Raw genomic sequence first — 20363 nt, 5'->3', positions numbered from 1 at the left:
AAATTTTCTTTTCTAAGTTAAAAATCTGCTTTGATTCTCTTCTTGGGTCTTTTGTAAAACATATTTTTGAATGATTTGAAAACATTTCTAAGTTCATACAAGTTCCCTAATGATATACATGAATGCATGAAACCTAAAATCACTCTAAGTTATATTTGAGCTTCAAAATAAATCATATGACAATGTAAATACATAAGCTCTAAATACCCATTCTCAAGAGATTCTTGAACTTTACCGCTTGTATCTTGATTCTTGTATTCTTTGAGTTCCATGGTACTTGCCAAGATATGTAAGCTTTACTTGAAGGATTCCATGACTTATTATCTTTCCGTGCATGCTTAATATAGTTCCTATTCACAAACTCGATGCACAGATCAAATACCAAATGATTTGTCATTATTAAAACAGGATTGGACTCGTAGAGTCAACAGATACGATGATCCAGCCATGGAACATAATGATGGTTTACTTCGAATGTAAGAATCCGAGTAGTAGGTATACGATGATCCAGCTATGAGACACAATAATGGCGTGCTTCGAATGTAAGAATCTGAGCCGTAGGGTTAGGATGATCCAGCCATAGGACACAATAATGGCATGCTTCAAATGTAAGAATCCGAGCCGTAGGGATATGATGATCTAGCCATGGGACATAATGATGGCTTGCTTCGAATGTAAGAATCCGATTCGTAGGGATACGATGATCCAGCCGTGGGATACAATGATGGCTTGCTTCGAATGTAAGAATCCGAGCCGTAGGGATATGATGATCCGAGCCATGGGACACAATGATGGCTTGCTTCGCATGTAAGAATCTGATCCGTAGGGATACAATGATCTAGCCATGGGACACAATGATGGATTGCTTTGCATGTAGGAATCTGAGCCATAGGGATACGATGATCCAGCCATGGGAGACAATGATGACTTGCTTCAAATGTAGGAATCGAAGCCATAGGGATATGATGATTTAGCCTTGGGATACAATGATTGCTTGCTTCGAATGTTGAAATTAGAGCCGTAGGGATATGATGATCCAGCCATGGGACACAATGATGGCTTGCTTTGAATGTAAGAATTCGAGTCGTAGGGATATGGTGATCCGAGCCATGGGACACGATGATGGCTTGCTTCGAATATAAGAATCCATGCTGTAGCGGATACGATGATCCGAGCCACATCAACAAGTAACAAGGTGTGAAAACAAAGTTTAGAAAGTGGTTACTCTATTTGGAAAATGCACTTGGGGTAAGGTCCGAATGTCAATGAATGACTCCCCTTATCTTTGGGATTTGTTGCCCCAGTTTCAAAATAAATCAATGTGTGTTTGGGGTTAGCTGCCCTAATTTCCAAGTAAATCAATGTGCGCTTGCGATCAGCTACCCCAGCTCAGATATTAGCATAGTAGGAATCTCTTAATCAAAGATGTCAAATGATGATTTGAAAGCTGATTCGACAAGAGAAGTATGAAGGGTGCTCTATTACTACTTGTGATGATGATATGTTGTTATATGTATGCATGTTGCTAACTTATGATGCTAGAATGCAGTAATATGTTGCTATTGATATGCATGCTGCTAACTTGTGATTTTTCATTTTTTTATTTCTTATTTTTTTATTTTTTTTATTCAATGCATGAAATGCATAATGATGCATGAAATGTGCGAAATGTATGGTAATGTGTGAAATGTAAGGTAACACATGAAATACATGACAATGCATGATATGTAGGATAATGCATGAGACGTATGATAATGCAAGGAATCTAGGTAATGCATGAAATGCGTGGCAATGCATGCATGACATGCTTGGAAATGCATGAAATTAGGTGATGCATGAAATGCCTGGCAATATATGAAAGTTAGGTAATTCGTGAAATTTGGACAACGCATGTCATATAGAGTAATGCATAGTAATGTATGAAATGTAGGTAATGCATGAAATTCATGGCAATGCATGAGATGTATGACAATGCATGGAATGCATGACAATGCATGAAATTTAGGTGATGCATAAAATACATGGCAATGCATGAGATTTATGGTAATGTGTGGAATTTGAGTAATGCATGACAATGCATGAAATTTGAGAAATGCATGACAATGCATGAAATGTATGGTAATGCACGAAATGCATGGCAATGCATGAAATTTAGGCAATGCATGAAATGTAAGGTGACGCATGAAATACATGACAATGCACAATATGTAGGGTAATGAATGAAATGCATGGCGATGCATGAATCTTTTCTCCCCACGCGCTTGTGGTCAATGACCTCATCTTTGATCTCTACATGAGGCTCGATCTTCCTGATTCATTTAGTCATGGAAGTGATTGACTCAGTTCAAATGAAAATCACAAAATCTACCCCAGTTGAAAGGATTTATAGCTGATCTTGACCCTGATTTCATATTCTAATCGGATAAGAATCCGTTTGAATGTGTTCCATTGAAACTCAACTCGAAATTTGCCCCAGTTAAATTCATTTGCCACCGATCTTGACTCTATGGTGGGATTTTTTTTGAATAAGCAGATCTTTGAAACCTGACATAACATTTGCCCCAGTTAGGCTGCTCTTTCTCCACAAGTATCTTTTTGTAGAAACTACTAGGGGCTTTGAAACTCTTTGACTATCCATTCTTTTTTAAAGCTCTAAAGAGTAAAAAGGGTTTTTTTTTTTTTTTTTGGGTAACGAGAAATGATTATGCAGTTATGACATCAACTTGTTAAATCAAAAGGCCACCCACACCAAATAGATTGTTTTTCCATGTTTCAATGCTATCAAAGGGAAAATTCATACTAGTATTCAAAAGTCGTATAACGTTGATTTACCAGCCTAAATGATTGTCTTTCTCTTCAACTGCCCCAGTTTCATCAACCCATGCTTTGATCTCAAGATGATCTTTAAGACTCAGGACGAAATGTAGGCTTAGGGATGTAGGCTTTTAGAATAAAATAGAAACTAAGGCTCAAAAATACCACCCCAAATAATGTTTTATGCCCCCAGTTCAAGTTGAGGCGCTTTGCAAGATGTTGACCGAACTTGTTATTTAAACAAGCTACCTACGAACCTTTTCACGATCAGGTCATTACGTAGTTCAGACTCAACATTAAGTCTCACAAATCATTTGAGACAACAATGTATACCAATCTGGCCAGGACTTTCATTTGGACCGTAATGTAGGCTAAGGGTATGGGTTAGTGAAAGAAAGATTTGAATAAGGCTTAAAATTTATCAATCTTATCATATGTATTTGCTAGTCAAAGATCACATATAAGTCATGTCCCTTATTTTTCTTTCTTCTTCCTTCCGCTTTCCTTTTTTCTTTCCTTTTTTAATCTTCTTTTCCTTCTTTTACTGCAACTTTCACTTTTCCTTTAATAAAGGAATCTTGACTTCATTTTCATTTGAACTTCAATTTGGACCAATCTTTTAAAAACTGCCCCAGTGTGGGGTGTGATCCTTCAACAGGTTAATCAAGGAATGAATTTTTTAGGCTCAAAAGGGTTGTCAAGGGATTTCTTCTTTGACTCTCTTTTAGGTAGCAGAAAAATGGCTTACCATCCTTTTAGTAATGATTATCGTCTCAAATGATTCGCCAAACGCTAAGGGACCCAAACCCAGGTTAGATTTCTGGTGATCTGACTTTTAAGAAAAAACAGGTTTAACATTCAGGCTCAATTTGGTTAACAAATTATAAATCATTGTTTTGGTTCTTTTAGGGATAACTGGTCAACCCAAGAGGGTCATCCATCATTTGATCAAAACATGAGTGATGATTTGACAGGAAATTATCAGAACAGTGTTGCCGCTTCGTTGAATTCCTTGAAAAGTAAGATACTTCTTCATAACATTTGAATTTGATGATAATTTCATTCTTCTCTACTTTTGCCTCTTGGGTTAAATTTTTAAAAATTAATAGCTCTTTCCAGCTTGTGAATACTGGCAATATTACTTTCCCTATTCCCGCATGAATCATAAGCAAACAAAATTCGGCAACTGGACTCATAATGCAAGTGAGATAATGAAATATATAATTCATTTTATTGAATATAGAAAATATTCCGAGACCCAGGCGTCCACGAATTACAAAAGGCAAATAACAATGCGGAAAACAAAAGAATATCAAAAGAAAAGGATTAGATAGTCAAAAGCTTGCTACTCCAGCACTTTAGCCTCTATGGATAACAACTAAAACCATTGATTTTGGAACCTCCCTGATATGTTAACTACTTCCTTCCTCGTGTTTGGGCAAAGGATTCTCCTGGACTCCCAGTTATTTGTCGTCAAGCGCTAACCAATATGCATCTCTTAATGATTGCACTTTGTGTTTGAATGCCCAGCATCGGTCGATGGTGTGACTGGGGGAATTGGCGTGATATGCGCACTTGGTGTTTGGGTCATACCATTGCGGGAGAGGGGTTGGAATGGAAGCCCCTGGGATGGTTGAAACCATTCCTCTTTCAAGAAATTGAGGGAATAACTCTGAATATGACATAGGGATAGGATTTATTCTCTGAAAGTTCTTTTGGCCACTTCTTTCTTAGGCCTAAGCATTCGATTGGGTGAACGTAGGAATAGAGTGAACAATCTGGGGCCTTGTTCCTGTATGTACTGTTTGATTTATCACATGCTCAAAACCAAAGTTTCTCTTGGGCCATTGGTTCCCACCTCTTGGGTATTGATTCTTCCAATTAAATTGCCCTTGTATCATTTGCGCCTCTTCCTCTTTCTTTCTATTGGTCCACCTTTTGCCCGGATTGGTTTCTGTGCCACTATCCTTGACCAGGCCCACCTTGATATCACTTTCAATTCTCCCTCCCGCAGCCACAATATCCATAAAATCATGGGGAGTTGCTCCCCGAAGATGCGTGTGATAAGGGTATTTTAAGGTGCTTACAAACAAGGAGATGGCCTCTTGGTCATTCACTGGGGGGTCGACTTGGATTGACATATCCCTTCACCTATAAGCATATTCTCTGAATGTTTCCGTGGATTTCTTCTCCATTTCTTGTAGAGCCATTCGATCAGGTGTCATTTCCGTCACATGGCGGTAGTGAGTAACAAAGGCATTGGCCAAGTCCTTCCAGGTGCGGATCCGGGCCTTATCTTGCTGAATGTACCAACGGATAGTGGACCCCATCAAACTGCTTTGAAAACAATACATCATTAGTTTTTCATCATCTGAGTAAGCGGTCATTGCTTGGCAGTACATCACTAAATGTGTTCAAGGGCACCAGGTCCCATCGAACTTTTCAAAGTCTGGCATCTTGAACTTTGGCGGCAGGGTGACTTTTGGCACCAAGCAGAGGTCATTTGGATTAACGGAATCAAAAGTATTAGATCCTTCCATTGCTTTCAAGCGCTCTTCCAGTACGTCACAGCGACGCTCGGCCTCAGATTTGTTTATCCCTATATCAAAAGGTACTAATGAAGGAGTTCCTGCCACTGGGAACCCTTGTGCTGGCACAGTGGGGATGAAAGGAGGCATATTTGGCAGTGGACCCCCCATGACACCAGGTGGTGGAGTTGATGTTTGTCTGTGATCTGGGGTAAACCCTTGAGGATGAGTAGGGTCTGCATCTACCTCAGGATCAACCTGTACCGTCTTTCCTTTGTTCATTAGTAACTCCAGAACTTTACTTATTTTATCATTTATCTCCTCTTGTCCTTGTTCCAGACCCAGGACTCTGTTTTCCAATTGTTCACTCATTTTTCTTGCCCTTCGCCTGGTATTGTATTGATGCGTAGTGGTCTCAATTATTGCTTTATGTTACTTAAACAACCTCTTTGATTAGGAACTGAAAACCAAAAATCTCCTTTTTAGAATCATGAATGCACAATTATGTACTGCATGAGTGAATGTGTTTTGATGCATGATCAGGGTATGCAATAGGTGTTTATGCATTGATGCAACTAGTGCATTTATACATACAAACAAAGATATGAGCATGCATACAGCCTATCGTGCATGACTATGTATGAAATGAAGTGCATGAATACGATGTAACCTAAATAACTACTTAGCATGATTTTAGAAAAATTCCACTAATGAGAGATTTCAAGATTAACACGACCATTGATGGGCCACAATTTTAGTTCAAATCTTCCCTTAACCATTCCTTTCCTAGTTGATGGTCCATGTACCTCAGATTCTATGAAGAGTCAGATTATGTTCTGAGGTTAGGGTTGACCCAGGCTAGTTAACACGTGCGATTCGTTCAACGCGGACTTGTGGATTTTAGTGTGCACTTGGGCCTCAAGTATTTTAAAATATGGGCTTCAATATATTTCATGATGGGATCGTGCCCTAGTTTTAAAAAGACTTGGGTTTGGATTCCTTAGAAAATGTTGGCCTAGATTTTTAGGTAATAGGGCCGAAGCCGATTTTTGAAATCTAGGTTTGACCCTTTTTAAAAATCAGGCCTGGACCGAGTTTTTTCTTAGGAAAAGGTTGAGCCTATGCTTGTTTTTTCTTTAAAAAAAATTGGGCCTGAGTTATTTGAAAAGGGTTGGGCCGACCCACATTTTAAAGTGCTTGGGCCAAGTTCTTCATTCTTTGAAAGGATGGGCCATGGTCTCATTATTGAGCTTTTTCATAATATTGGCCAAGTAGTATGTATATCTAAAGTGAATTCAAAATGAATGATATAATACAAAGTATCTCACAACATATATACAACATACTATACATGGAGTAGGATATGGCTCCTGTCCCGACCCAGGGTAGGTACATATATACAGGGTTCTTCATGGCTCTATCCTAGTTAAGGAAAACTATGTACAAGTATGTGTGGATAGGCTCTAATTCCTATTGATAAAAGGTTTCCAATCTAACCTCCATCCTCGCCGAAAGGGATTTGGACAAAGTTTAAACTGAGCGGAGTGGTTTGCGGGTCCCCACAAGCCCAGCCACGTGGGGACAAACGGTATTACACTCCTTTCTAATCTTATATAGCAGGTAAAGCTCGGGTATAAACCGTGAGAGTGTGTGAATTTATAAGCTTAGCCTAATCCCGTTACCCCACATATGTGTCACACACTTATTCACAATTAATCACATGCTTATTCAAACACCCATGGAAACAAATATTTCCACTAAAGTAATGGTATTTTCAAACATGGAAACTAAATGTTTACATTAACTCTAGAATATTTACAAATATAGTAACAAACACTCACATTAAGTCAAGTATATTCACATATATGAGGGCTAGATACATTAATCAAGGATGGTTGCCTATATGGAAACTAAATATTCACATAATTAAAGATATCTACCTATATGGGAAGTAAATATTCACATTTATTAAGGATATCCATCTATAATAAAACTAAGTATTCACATAATTAAAGATATCTACCCATATGGAAACTAAATATTCACATAATTAAAGATACATACCTACATGGAAACTAAATATTCACATAATTAAAGATACATACCTATATGGAAACTAAATATTCACATAATTAAGGATACATACCTATATGGAAACTAAATATATACATTAATTAAGGATGTCTACCTATATGGAAACCAAATATATGCATTAATTAGGGATGTGTACCTATATGGAAGCCAAATATGTACATTAACTAAGGGTGTCTATCAGTATGGAAACTAAATATTCATATTAACTCCATGATATCTACAACTATGGAAATATATATATTTACTAAGTCAAATGGGTTATAGTTTTAACAAATTTCTTTATTCAAACATAGGGGTATTTTATTTACAAAATAAAGTGGAGTAATTAAAAGACTTAATAAATTTAAATTGGAATAATTACTAATTAATTATTAGCTCAACTCTCAATCATCCCCAGTGGAGTCGCCAAGCTGTTGCGACGTCTGGGAGTGTGTCTGCCCCGGACGGCGAAATAAAAAAAATAATTTCAATTTTCAAGGAAAAATGGGAATATCAGAGTCGCCACTAACCTTTTAGTGTGGTTAGAACACATGATTACTACCCCGTTAAGGGTAGAGTGGGTCTACGTTACCAGAATTGGGGTCGGGAGTTTGGTTACGCGAGGGGAAGGTACGATCACCCCCTACGCACCCGTTCTAATGAACGATACCTAACTAATTTGGAATTATCCCAAAATTAATTTAAAGTCTTTCACATTACTCCTCTATTAGTAGATTTACAAGTATACATGCAATATAAATAAATAAATAAATAAGTGAATCATACAAGAATATATGTACTACATATAGTTCCTCTGAACTAAAGGTACGTGAAGCCCGAAAGCTCATACCCTATCATTAAAATCATAGGGATGAAAATCAAGAAAATATTTAAGAAAATACACTCCCAAATTTTTAAATTGTATAGAAAATTTTTATAGGAAAATACTAGTATGGGAGGTTTTAATATATATTAATAGGATAATAAGTTAAGCAATTAAACTACCATAATATATATAATAATACTAATAACACATATCTACTAAAATATTACGAATATCAAAGTAAGTAATAAAATACCATAATATAATATATGTTAAAATATTAAAGATACCATAAAAAATAATACCATATATATTAGAATACTAAAAGAATATACACTAATAAGTAATACTAAATATAATCATAATAATAATAATATATAATATAGAATAAAATACAAAAAAATAACATAATACTAAAATATATCAACATTCTTAATATAAACGCATAATCTAAGAATACTGAATATAACAACATACTTAGTATAGCAATATACTCATATACATCATATGACAACCTAACAATATACATAAATACGTACAATAATGATAATATTATCTTACTTCTAATATTGATAATGATGATAAGGATGTGATGCATAACATAATACTTACCTTATTATTAACACACAATACACATATGGAAGCATTAACTAAGATTAAGGAAATAATTCAAACTTATGATCAAAACATGGAAACCTATTAATTCTAAATTTAGCGGATGATTATACAAAGGTAAGCAAACGTAGAAATTATGGAAACAATTTAAAGGTAATACTAATGCGTAAATACTCAATATGACCACTAAATGAAAAATTAGGAAAATGGATCGAATCAAAAATTAATTTACAACCCTAAGAATTAATATGCTACATATGAAATAAACACTAAATATGAACAATAATAATAACCCCACATATGAACATTAATTATGACAAAAGCCCTAAACACAAAATAATCAACACTTTTAAAAATGTAAAAATAATTAACACCCTAAATGAACTTAAACCTAAAGTAATCAATATCTTAAAATTAGGAAGTTGCCTAAACAAGATTAGCTTGAAATCCTCTAAACATTGACAAATATGAATATCACATAAATGTAAGAGCAAAACTCTTCACAACTAATAAACAATAATATTATATATAGTAACAAATAATATACAATAATATGTGATAGCAAAATGAAACAATAAACCATGACAAAATATAAATATGCATATGGCAACAATAATATGTGATAGCAAAATGAAACAATAAACCATGATAAAATATAAATATGCATATGGCACTAAACAAAATAAACAATCATAAATCACCATATCACCCACATAAGACACCATAAATATACATATATAACAATATAAAATAATAAACCATAATAAATATAAATATATACACAATAAAATCATGACAACAAGATTCAACCTTTGAACATTGAAATAAGCCCCCTAAAGAGAATCCTACAAAAAAGAAGGCAAACAAATTAATATTTACGTTAATAATAATAATAGAAAAAACAAAACAAGACAAGAGGGTGATAAAAAAAAATAATAAAAAAATAAAAAATCATCACAGTGAAATAAAACAAATAGAGGCTTCGTGCATGTGTGTGCTGGCCGGAGGTGAGAACCTCTCTCGGTGGTGTGGCCAGTGCGTGGTCGTGAATAGCGCCGGGGAGTGGGCAGTGGTGACTGGCAACGGCGGCGGAGTTGGGTGTCGGGTGTGGTGGTCTTTGGTTGTTGCAGAGGAGTAGAGGACAGCTGGTGTTCTGGAGCTGGAGGAGAATGGTCGCTGTGGTGGAGGTTGCTGGAGGCGCTGGGCTTGGAGCAGCTGGGCTGCTACCGTAGGCTTGGCCGGCAACGACAGTTGCAGAGAAGGGCGGAGGCGCTAGGTTGCAATCGGCCAAGAAAACGCCGAAGAAGGAGGTGCTGTGGTGTGATGACGGATGTATGGGAGAGGCTGGCCGTGAGGATGGCTGGGGCTGGGTTGGCCGTGGCTATATGGAGGCTTGGGTATCGTGGGGGCTGGTGGCGCAAGATAGGAAGAGACAAGAGGGAGAACATGGGAGAGAAGAATGTGAGAGAGAAGGAAGTGCTGCGATGGAGGCTTAGAGGGGCCAGAAGCTGTAGCAAGATAATTTTTTTTTCTTTTTTGTCTTTGGTTTTTGGCTTTTCTGGCTGTCCTTCGCTGCCGTGTGCAGCACCCTTATATAAAAATTCTAACCCTAAAAATCCTTCTTTTCTTTTCCTTTTTTTTTTTATTTTTTTTATACTTTTATGGTAATAATAGATATAGTAATAATGATAATAGTAATAGTAATAATAATAATTAGTAAAGAAAGTAATAATACAAATATTAAAAACAATAATTAATAATAATAATAGCAAAATAATAGAAACAATAATAAAGTAATAACAATAATATATGAAAATAATAATAATAATAATAATAATAATAATAATAATAATAACAATAATAATAATAATATATAATAAAGTATAAATAATAATATAGGAAAAATAATAACAATAATAAAAAAAATACTAAAAATAATAATAATAATAATTATAATAATAATAATAATAATAATGATAATAATAAAAAATAGTGATACTAATAATAATAATAATAATAATAATAATAATTCTAATAGTGATAAATAATAATAAATAATAAAAATAATTATAAGAAAGTAATAATAAAATAAATATAATAAAAATACTAATAATAATAATAATAAAAGAATAAATACTAAAAATAATAGTGATAATAATAATAATAATAATAATAATAATAATAATAATAATAATAATAATAATAATAATAAGGTAATAATAATAATAATGAAAACAAAAATAGACCCCTTGTCCTATCTAGTTAGGGTAAAAATAGGGTGTCTACAATAGTCAATCAAAACAATACTCAAAAGTAGTACAATAGGGGATTAAAAGGAAGGACACAACTCAAAATGCTCAATGAGTGTGTGTCGAATGAATGCTCCACCCAAGTCATACGAAATTCCTAGTCACATGGACTTAAAACTTATGGCGTGATTCCAAACCATTTAGGTCCAACATGAATAACATAACCTAGGGATTAGGACCAAATGGCGTCCATGAACTAGTTCATCCTAAGTCACACAAAAAAAATGTGTACATGTTTTCAAAATATCTAATGGTTTGGATATTACATGTACTAACCTATTCAATTGTCTGGCATCCTAGGAAATGAGCATGAAGACTGTGCATCTTTCTTAGTTTAGCACAAACCATTTTAAAATTCAACATGCACCAGTTAGTTATTTAATTATTTTACATGCATTATAAAAATAATTATAAAGTTCACCTAGCACGCATTTTATCAAAATTTATTCTAGTACATGGCTTCATTCTTGGGAAAAGTTCTTCCAAAATTTTGGCAGTATGCCATCTATAAATTGAACATTTTCCCATTTTTCCATGTATTAGAAACCTAATAGATTTACGCAAACAATTTATAATTCAGCTCAAGCATGCGAGAACCTATATCTATTACTAGCATTGAATTCACATCACTGCATCTGCCATGCAGGAGGCATTCAATACAGGCATTGCATTCAGTAGTTCAATCAATATATCAAATAAAATATAAACTATCCATCAAATCATATAACATTTAGCAAACACAATGGATAGTAGCATTCAGCTCAAACCATAGATTTAAACAAAAAATTTTTGCTCCCCCTCAATTATGCAATCAAAGAATTTGATATTCAATAACAGTATTTGACATAACAAAATTTTCAAATATGGGGATGAGCTTTAAGTTCCATTGTGAATTTAGGGTTACATGATATATATATATATATATATATATATATATATATATATATATATATATCAATTCCCTAAACTTAAAATCTATCTGATGGACAAGTCATGCTATATTCAAGAGTTATAAACTTTAAGCAAATGTATAGCATTTAAAAAGGTTTAGCAGTTTAAAACATTTTGTCCATCCGAAGGGGATAGCCAATATCTTCAAATTATCCAAACATGATAATATAAATATATTAAGAAAATAGATTGGACGTGATCACAAAAACTCATGTATTGATTTGGTTTTCTTCAATATGATAATAGTGTATACAAAATTTATAATTTTAAGTACAAAACACAATTTGAGCGTTTAAAGTTCAAAACCCCATTTTTACTTAAAACAGACATCCTATGAGTATAACAAGTATTCCTATATGGCTTCTCATAAGATGGCATATAATTAAAATACATGATTCATAAAAAAATATAACTCAATATAAACAGTGTGAATCAATGCATTGAGAATTTAATAAAATAGAAGGAGGATAGATATACCTTTGTGTTTTACTCCTTCTTAGTCATTTAAGATCGGAGTGGTGTTCAAATCTCTCTCGGTTTTTCATACCTTAAATGGTTCCCAAAATCCTTAGCACTCAAAGATTATGAACTATGTAAAAACATTAGTGACTAAGGCACAACAACAAAAATATGCATGACATTCAAATGATATGTGTTGGAATTGGTGTATTCCCAAGACGAGGGGTGAATTGGAATTTTAAACTTTTTCTACAAGGTTAAATAAGATATCAGTATTATTTCACAACCTAGGGTCTTTCTATGTAATTCTAAATGAGCAGATGTGCATAATATGCGAAAATATAAATCATGTATAGCATTCACAATGTAACATACATGTATAGTAAATAAATTGTGGTGATGTAAAGTGGAAGCATGATATGTTATCAGCGTTCGGCCAACTGTGCCTACGTCCCTGCCTCTAACTTGCAAGCCCGAGGATTCCACTAATGCTCACTTAATGGGTGAAGCGGTACTAGTTATAATCAGGTCAATTAGTGGGGCTGACCTCAACCTATACACACCTTAACAAGTTAATGCACTTAACTTTCCTAATCGGGTCTAAGCCAGTCCAGGAATTTTCAACAAGGCTAGTCTCCCTCTTCAAGCCTATGTCTGGAATACAAATGATATGAAATTTAAGTACAAGTAAAGTGTTTCTTACACTAAGAATATTTGCACCAATATGCTCTCCAAAAATCAACACATAATCAAATAAAAACTAGGGATAGTTTAGCCTATGCAAAGAGTATAAAAAATACTACCTTCTTTCAAGATAAATAACTAAATGAGTATAGGAGGTAGATTTTTGCAATTAGATTGAAGATATATGAAAATATAGAGATTTTGGACAAAAATATTTTCAAAGAATTTTTCCTAATCTTAAATCCTAATCGTCCCTAATCTTTGCAAATGAATGGCTATATATAGAAGTTGGAAAAATTATAGTCATTGGGGACACGCTGGGTATTTTTGAAAAAGTTTAAGGAAGTTTAATTAAAGTTAACCCAGTTTAACTCTCGGTAAAAATTCAACAACCCAAGAAGGTCGGTCAATCGTACTTAAGGTTCGATTAACCGAGTGTCCTAGTTCGGTCGACTAGGTAAAAATTGACCTAAGAAGATGGTCGACCATCTTGAGATTTTGAAGGTGATTTCCCAAATCCACGTGGTTCGGTTGACCAAGCAGTTGGGGCTTCTCTTGAGGATGATCGGTCGACCAGAGTGTTGAAGCTCATTTTGGGTCGATTGATTGAAGGGTCAACATTTGACCCAGGGAGGTTCGGTTGACCAAGCAATATTATCTTGGCCAGGTTCCGTCAATAGTAATGTGGTCAAACTGTTGACCATGGACTAGTTCGGTCAACAATGCTCCTTATGCATTTTGGTTCGGTCAACCGACATGCATTTTAGGTGCATTTCAGTCCTAATCCCTTTGTATATAAACCCTATTCATATAATGATTAAATTTAAGAAGATAGGGCATATTTTTATGTAGTATAAGGGATCCTACGTTCACTCTAAGGCATATGAGAATTAACCCCAAAAATCTAGCATCGGTCGACCGAAGGGTGATCCCTAAGATCCGGCTATGGTCATTGATTTTATTTGTCCTATCATGCATGAAATGCATTAATTATTATAGACCATATAAAATTACGGACCAACATGATAAATATATAAACATAATACAACTTGAAACACAAATCGATCTTCATGCGCGACTCCTTTGCAACTCCATGGAATATATCGGGATATGCTCGTTAAGGTGCTCTTACGACTTCCATTTCTTATCTGTTATCCGTGCTAAAAAAAATAAACTTGTTCAAATACTCAAAACACACAAATGAGATACTGTGGTTTGTCATTTTCATGTTTTGGGAAACAATGCATTTTGAAATAATTTTTCAATGGGATAATGATAACTTTGACAAATACTTTCCAACTCCTCCAATCTTATGATTTTACAAAATCATTTTCAATTTTCAAATAGTAAAATTTATACAATACAAATAGTAGAGAATTTGCAAAGGGTTAACTCTAAAAACAGGGATACACCAAAAATTAAGTCATTGCAATCTTTATGCAAATAGTGGCTAAGTTTATTGCAATCGGGCTCTGATACCAATTGTTAACTTTGGTGTGATCTCAAGGGGGGGGTGAATTGGGTTTTAAAACTTTTCGGTTAATTTAAACATTTACACCGATTCACCACTGTTCATATCTCATTCTTAATGCAAACGTGTATGTAAAATTATTAAGCTATTAGTGCAGACATGCACGTGTGTAACATATCTCATTTAAATTAAATGTGTGCATGCGAATAATTATAGTTGTGAACAAGCAAGCATACATATATGAAAATTAAAGTGTAGTAATTAAATGAGATAGAGAGAGAGAGCGACACACAATATTTGTTATCGAGGTTCGGTCAAACCGTCCCTGCATTGGGCATACCCCCAAGGATTACACTAACCCTTCTTACTTAAATGAGCGGAGTAGAAGCCTTTTACATCCTCTCCTTACGGGGCAAGGAAAACCCCAGTTCAATTTTTGGGCTGAACCAAACCGGTCTCACTTATGGGGCCGAGACTTTCTAGTTGAATTACTGGGCTAAACTGAATCGGTCTCACTTACAGGGCTGAGACTCCCCAGTTCAATTAATGAGACTCCCCAAAAATATGATTTTTTGCAATAAAAATGATTTGGGGGAACCTTGATTAACAAAGGATTTGAGAAAAAAATTAGGCTTATCAAAGTTACTAATCAAAGCAAATGAGAGGGTATTTATTGATTTTCTGAAAATTATGACCGTTAGGAACATGTTTGGTATTTTGGAAAAGATTAATTAAAAGTTAATTACATTTTAGCCGTTTAAAATATTTCCAACTCGATAGGTTTGATCGACTAGATTTGAGGTTCAGTCGACCATCTCACTAAGTTCGGTCGACCGGGGCATTTTTGAACTACAGGTTCGGTCGACCATTCAAAGGCAATTTTAGAAGCTTCGAGGTTCGGTTGACTGGGCCAAGTTCGGTTGACCGAAGTTGAACGTTCGGTCGACCGAGCCATTTTACAATTGGGAGTTCGGTCGACCGGGGTGTTAGGAGATTTCCACATGCTAGTTCGATTGACTAGGGCATTGTAAATCATTTTAGAGATGGTCGACCAACTGTTCAACTTTTTGACCCTGCAGAGGTTCGATCGACTGAGGGTTTTAATGTATTGTGGTTGGGTCAACCGAACACACTTAATTTGTGCAACTATGTCCTATTTTTGAAAATAAATTTTCCCTGATAACATATGTGAAAATGGGGACTTTCCTAAGTGCAAGTGCAAGTGCAAGGACCTAGGGTCTCTCTTAGGTCTAGGCATTTTAATTTACCCTAAAAAACCTTGTGTTGGTCGAACGAATTCAACCCTAAGGTTTGTCTATGGTTTCTATCCGAGCATAAAGACATATCATGCAGTATGTATGCAGTTATTATAGACCAACATGTAAAAAAATAAATGCATTACACAAATAAAATCAAAATATCTTCTTCTTGATCTTCTTTGCTCTTTAACCTTCATGGAAAATGATAGGAGAGTGTGAGCTTTATATTCTAGCTGACATTCATTTTTTGATATCTTATGTTCGTACTAAAATGAAAACTTGTTCACACACTAAATGCACACATAAGATACTGGTGGTTTGTCAGCATCAAAATAAAGAATTGAACTCAAAACGCCAACACATACTCATATGATAAAACATGAAGCTTATGAGTGTGTAAGTTGTTTTCAATAATATTTGTGTATCAAAAAATATATGATTTTGTATATATATATGATAAAATATTTTCAAAGATCTGAACACAAGTTAGTATTTTTTAGAACGATTTCACAAGGCTATGTATTTTAAAATCCTTAGGATTTGCTTATCAAAAGTTTTTGCAATAATATTGTAAGATGAAATCTTTGTGTAAAATATAAGCTTGAATAACTGTAAAGATTCAGTTTTTAGCAAAGCCTTTCTCAAATAACTTTTTCAAGTTGTAGACACCCTATTTTTGCCCTAACCAAATAGAATAAGGGATTCCCTTTTATTATTTTATTATTATTAGTATTTTTATTATCGTTATTTTATTATTACTTTCTTATAATTATTTTTATTATTTATTATTATTATTATTATTATTAATTTACTGTAATTATTCTGGATTATTATTACTATTATTTTTATTTTTATTTTTTTACCTTATTATTATTATAATAATAATAATTATTATTATTATATTATTATTATTATTAGCATTCGTATCTTATTTTGGTTATTATTATTTTTATTATCTTCATTTTTATTAGTAATGTTATCATTATTATTATTATTATTAATTTTTACTTTTAATATTAGTATTATTACTTTATTTTTATTAGTATAATTATTATTATTATTTTACTGATAGCATTTTATTATTTTTATTTTTACTATAATTATTATTATTTATTATTAGTAGTAGTAGTATTATTATTTATTATTATTATTACCTTATTGATGTTATTATTATTATTATCCTTATATTATTACTATAATAATTATTATTATTATTATTTTTATTTTCATACCATAACAATAAAAGCAAAAAAAAAAAAATCAAAATAGAAAAGGATTTTAGGGTTTTTGAGACAAGAGCCTATTTATAGGCTCATTCTCAGCCCAAAAGAGGGGGCGCACAGCATAGGGAGCACAGAGCCAAAGAAAATAAAAAAAAAAAAAATCGTTCAAGTTTTTTCTGCTGCTCTTCTACTTCTTCTTCTTTATCTTCTTCTTCTTCCCGAAACCTCTCCTCCACGCAGCAGCCCCCCTCTCAACCTCAGTCTCCACGACTGCTCCTGAACTCCCCGAAGTCTACAGCTTCTTCTGCCCCCCTGCCAGCTTCCAGGCTTCCAGCAGCCACCTCCGCTCCCAGCTATCATCTCCGGCCAACCACCAGGATTCCACGCATCACTCTTGCCGCCGTGAAGTCCTCCTATCTAGACAGGGCGCCAGCCTCCTCGCTGTTCCTTTGGCAACACCACACGGCCAACCCAGAACTCCTCCAGCAGCAGCATCTCCGGCGAAGCTTCACAGCTGCCACGGCGCTGGCTTTAACTCCACTCTCCCTGCAACACCCGAACGCCATCAACCCCACGATCCCATCTTCACCTTCATAGACCCCACTGCAGCATCTCCATCTTTCAGTAGCCACCACCAGCCGCCCAACACTCCATCGCCGCCCTCCAGGAACTCCGGCCACCCTCTACAATCTCTGCTGCACCGCCCCGGCAACCGAGTGCGTCCCTCCTCTATCCTTCCTTGTTTCCTCGGCAATACCAGTCAAACGGCACCACCTGAGCAGCCCCAGCTGAGAGACCTCCAGCCTGAGGCCACAGCAGTGCATTCGGCCCTCTCTGTAAATCCTCTGCTTCAGATGCACAACACAAACACACACACACACATGCGATTCTATTTTATTTTATTTTACTTTATTTCTTTCTTCTGTTGCTGATTTTGGTTTATATTGATGGGTGGAGAGGAGCACTCAGTCACTGGCTGTGACTGAAACTCAGTGAGGATAAATACCAAACAAGTATATTTCAATCTGAAAATAATACAGAGGAATTAAAATCTCTCTCACGGCTCACTGGCTAATCTCTCTCACACACCACATTGCTCACCTTTACTCACACACAACTCAGCTATTTATAGTAATTATAGAAATCAAATAATCAACAATGGTGGGTGCAAATCTTCAATAGAGGTGGGCTGGTAGGTGGAGTAGGTTGCCTGCAAATCTCCAATGTCCACAACGGTGGGCTGCCGGTCTTCAATGGAGGTGGGCTGCCGGTCTTCAAGTTTAATCTTCAACATCCCCCTTTAAACTTGACTCTCCTAATTTTGTCATTCCGAGCATTGTCTTCAGTCTTGCAAAAATATCATGTCTGAGTGGTTTTGTGAAAATGTCAGCAATCTGATCATACGTTCTGCAAGATATCAATTCCACTTCTTTATTTTTGACATGCTCCCTGATAAAATGATACCGAGTATCAATATGTTTACTTCTTTCATGGTAAACTGAATTTTTCGCAAGTGCAATCGCTGATCGGTTGTCGATGTAAACTTCTGTGGGGTTACCTTCAAGAAATCCCAGATACTTCAGTACATTCCTAATCCATATACCATGACAAACAGCCGAGCTGGCAGCAACATACTCAGCTTCACATGATGACAACGTTACGATGGGTTGCTTCTTTGAAGACCATGTAAACGCTGTATCTCCCATGAAAAATGTGAATCCAGTTGTGCTTTTTCTTTCATCAAGATCTCTTCCCCAATCGCTATCTGAATAGCCAATAAGTCTGCAATTACCTCTTGATAAATAAAACATACCATCGGTGATGGTACCTTTGACATATCGGAGTATTCTTTTCGCTGCATTCAGGTGGGAATGGTCAGGAGTCTCCATGTACCTGCTGACAAGTCCAACTCCGTAGAGTATATCTGGTCTGGTGCACGTCAAATACCTCAAGCTTCCAACCAGACTCTTAAAATATGTGGGGTCAACATCTCCTTGCTCATTCTTTCTCAACTCCAATCCTGTTTCAACTGGAGTTGTCACTGGGTTGCATTTGTCCATCCCAAACTTCTTCAATATTTCTTTTGCATAGTGGCTCTGCGAGATAAAAATTCCTTTCTCGCTTTGCATGATTTCTATGCCAAGAAAATGAGCCATCTGGCCAATATCTGTCATTTCGAATTCTTTGACCATGCTCCTTTTGAAATCGGCAAACATCTCTGGATTGTTATCGGTGAAGATCAGATCATCAACATATAGGCAGGCTATGAGCATGCTTCCATCTGTCTCCTTCTTTATATATAGCGCATGCTCGTAGGGACACTTCTCAAATCCATTCTTCTGGAAGTAGTCATCAATCCTCATGTTCCACGCACGAGGTGCCTGCTTCAAGCCATAGAGTGCTTTCTTTAACTTGTACACTCTATCTTCTTTGCCCTTCTTTACATATCCAGGTGGTTGATCGATATAAATCTCTTCTTCCAGAAAACCGTTCAGAAATGCTGATTTCACGTCCAGCTGGTAAATTTTCCAACCATTTTGTGCTGAAAGTGAAATAAGTAATCTGATGGTTTCAAGTCTGGCAACTGGGGCAAAGATTTCTCCATAATCAATCCCTTCTTTTTGCTTGTAGCCTTTGGCGACAAGTCTTGCTTTGTATCTCTGAGCTTCTCCTTGAGCATTCTTTTTGGTCTTGTAGACCCATTTCACACCAATGGTTTTGCGGCCCTTCGGGAGATTTGTCAACTCCCAAGTTTTGTTCTTCTCGATGGATTGAATCTCCTCATCCATCGCTTTTCTCCATTTGTCTTCTTCGTTAGCTTCCTCAAAGCTAACTGGGTCGCTAGTTAGCAACAGGCAGTTTAGAGCTACATATTCTTCCATTGGTTCTGTATTTTCATACAGATCGGCTAGATTTCGAGCTCCTCTAGGTCTCATGTCTGAGATTTCACGCTCAATTGGTGATGGAGCTTCATTCCTCTGTGGTGAACCATGTGGAGGTGTCTGCAGCTCAGGAATTTGTGGCTCGATAGCCACTTCTCTTGTCTGTGTAGGTTCTTCTCCTTCAAGTGTCAATTCCGCATCTTTGGAACATTCAACCTGGTCCCATTTCCAGGATTCATTTTCTTCAAAGATGACATCCCGACTGTGAAAGA

Source organism: Malania oleifera, chromosome 12 (assembly GCF_029873635.1).
Source record: "Malania oleifera isolate guangnan ecotype guangnan chromosome 12, ASM2987363v1, whole genome shotgun sequence".
NCBI classification, from domain to species: Eukaryota; Viridiplantae; Streptophyta; class Magnoliopsida; order Santalales; family Ximeniaceae; genus Malania; species Malania oleifera.
Note: the sequence above shows the minus strand (reverse complement) of the source record.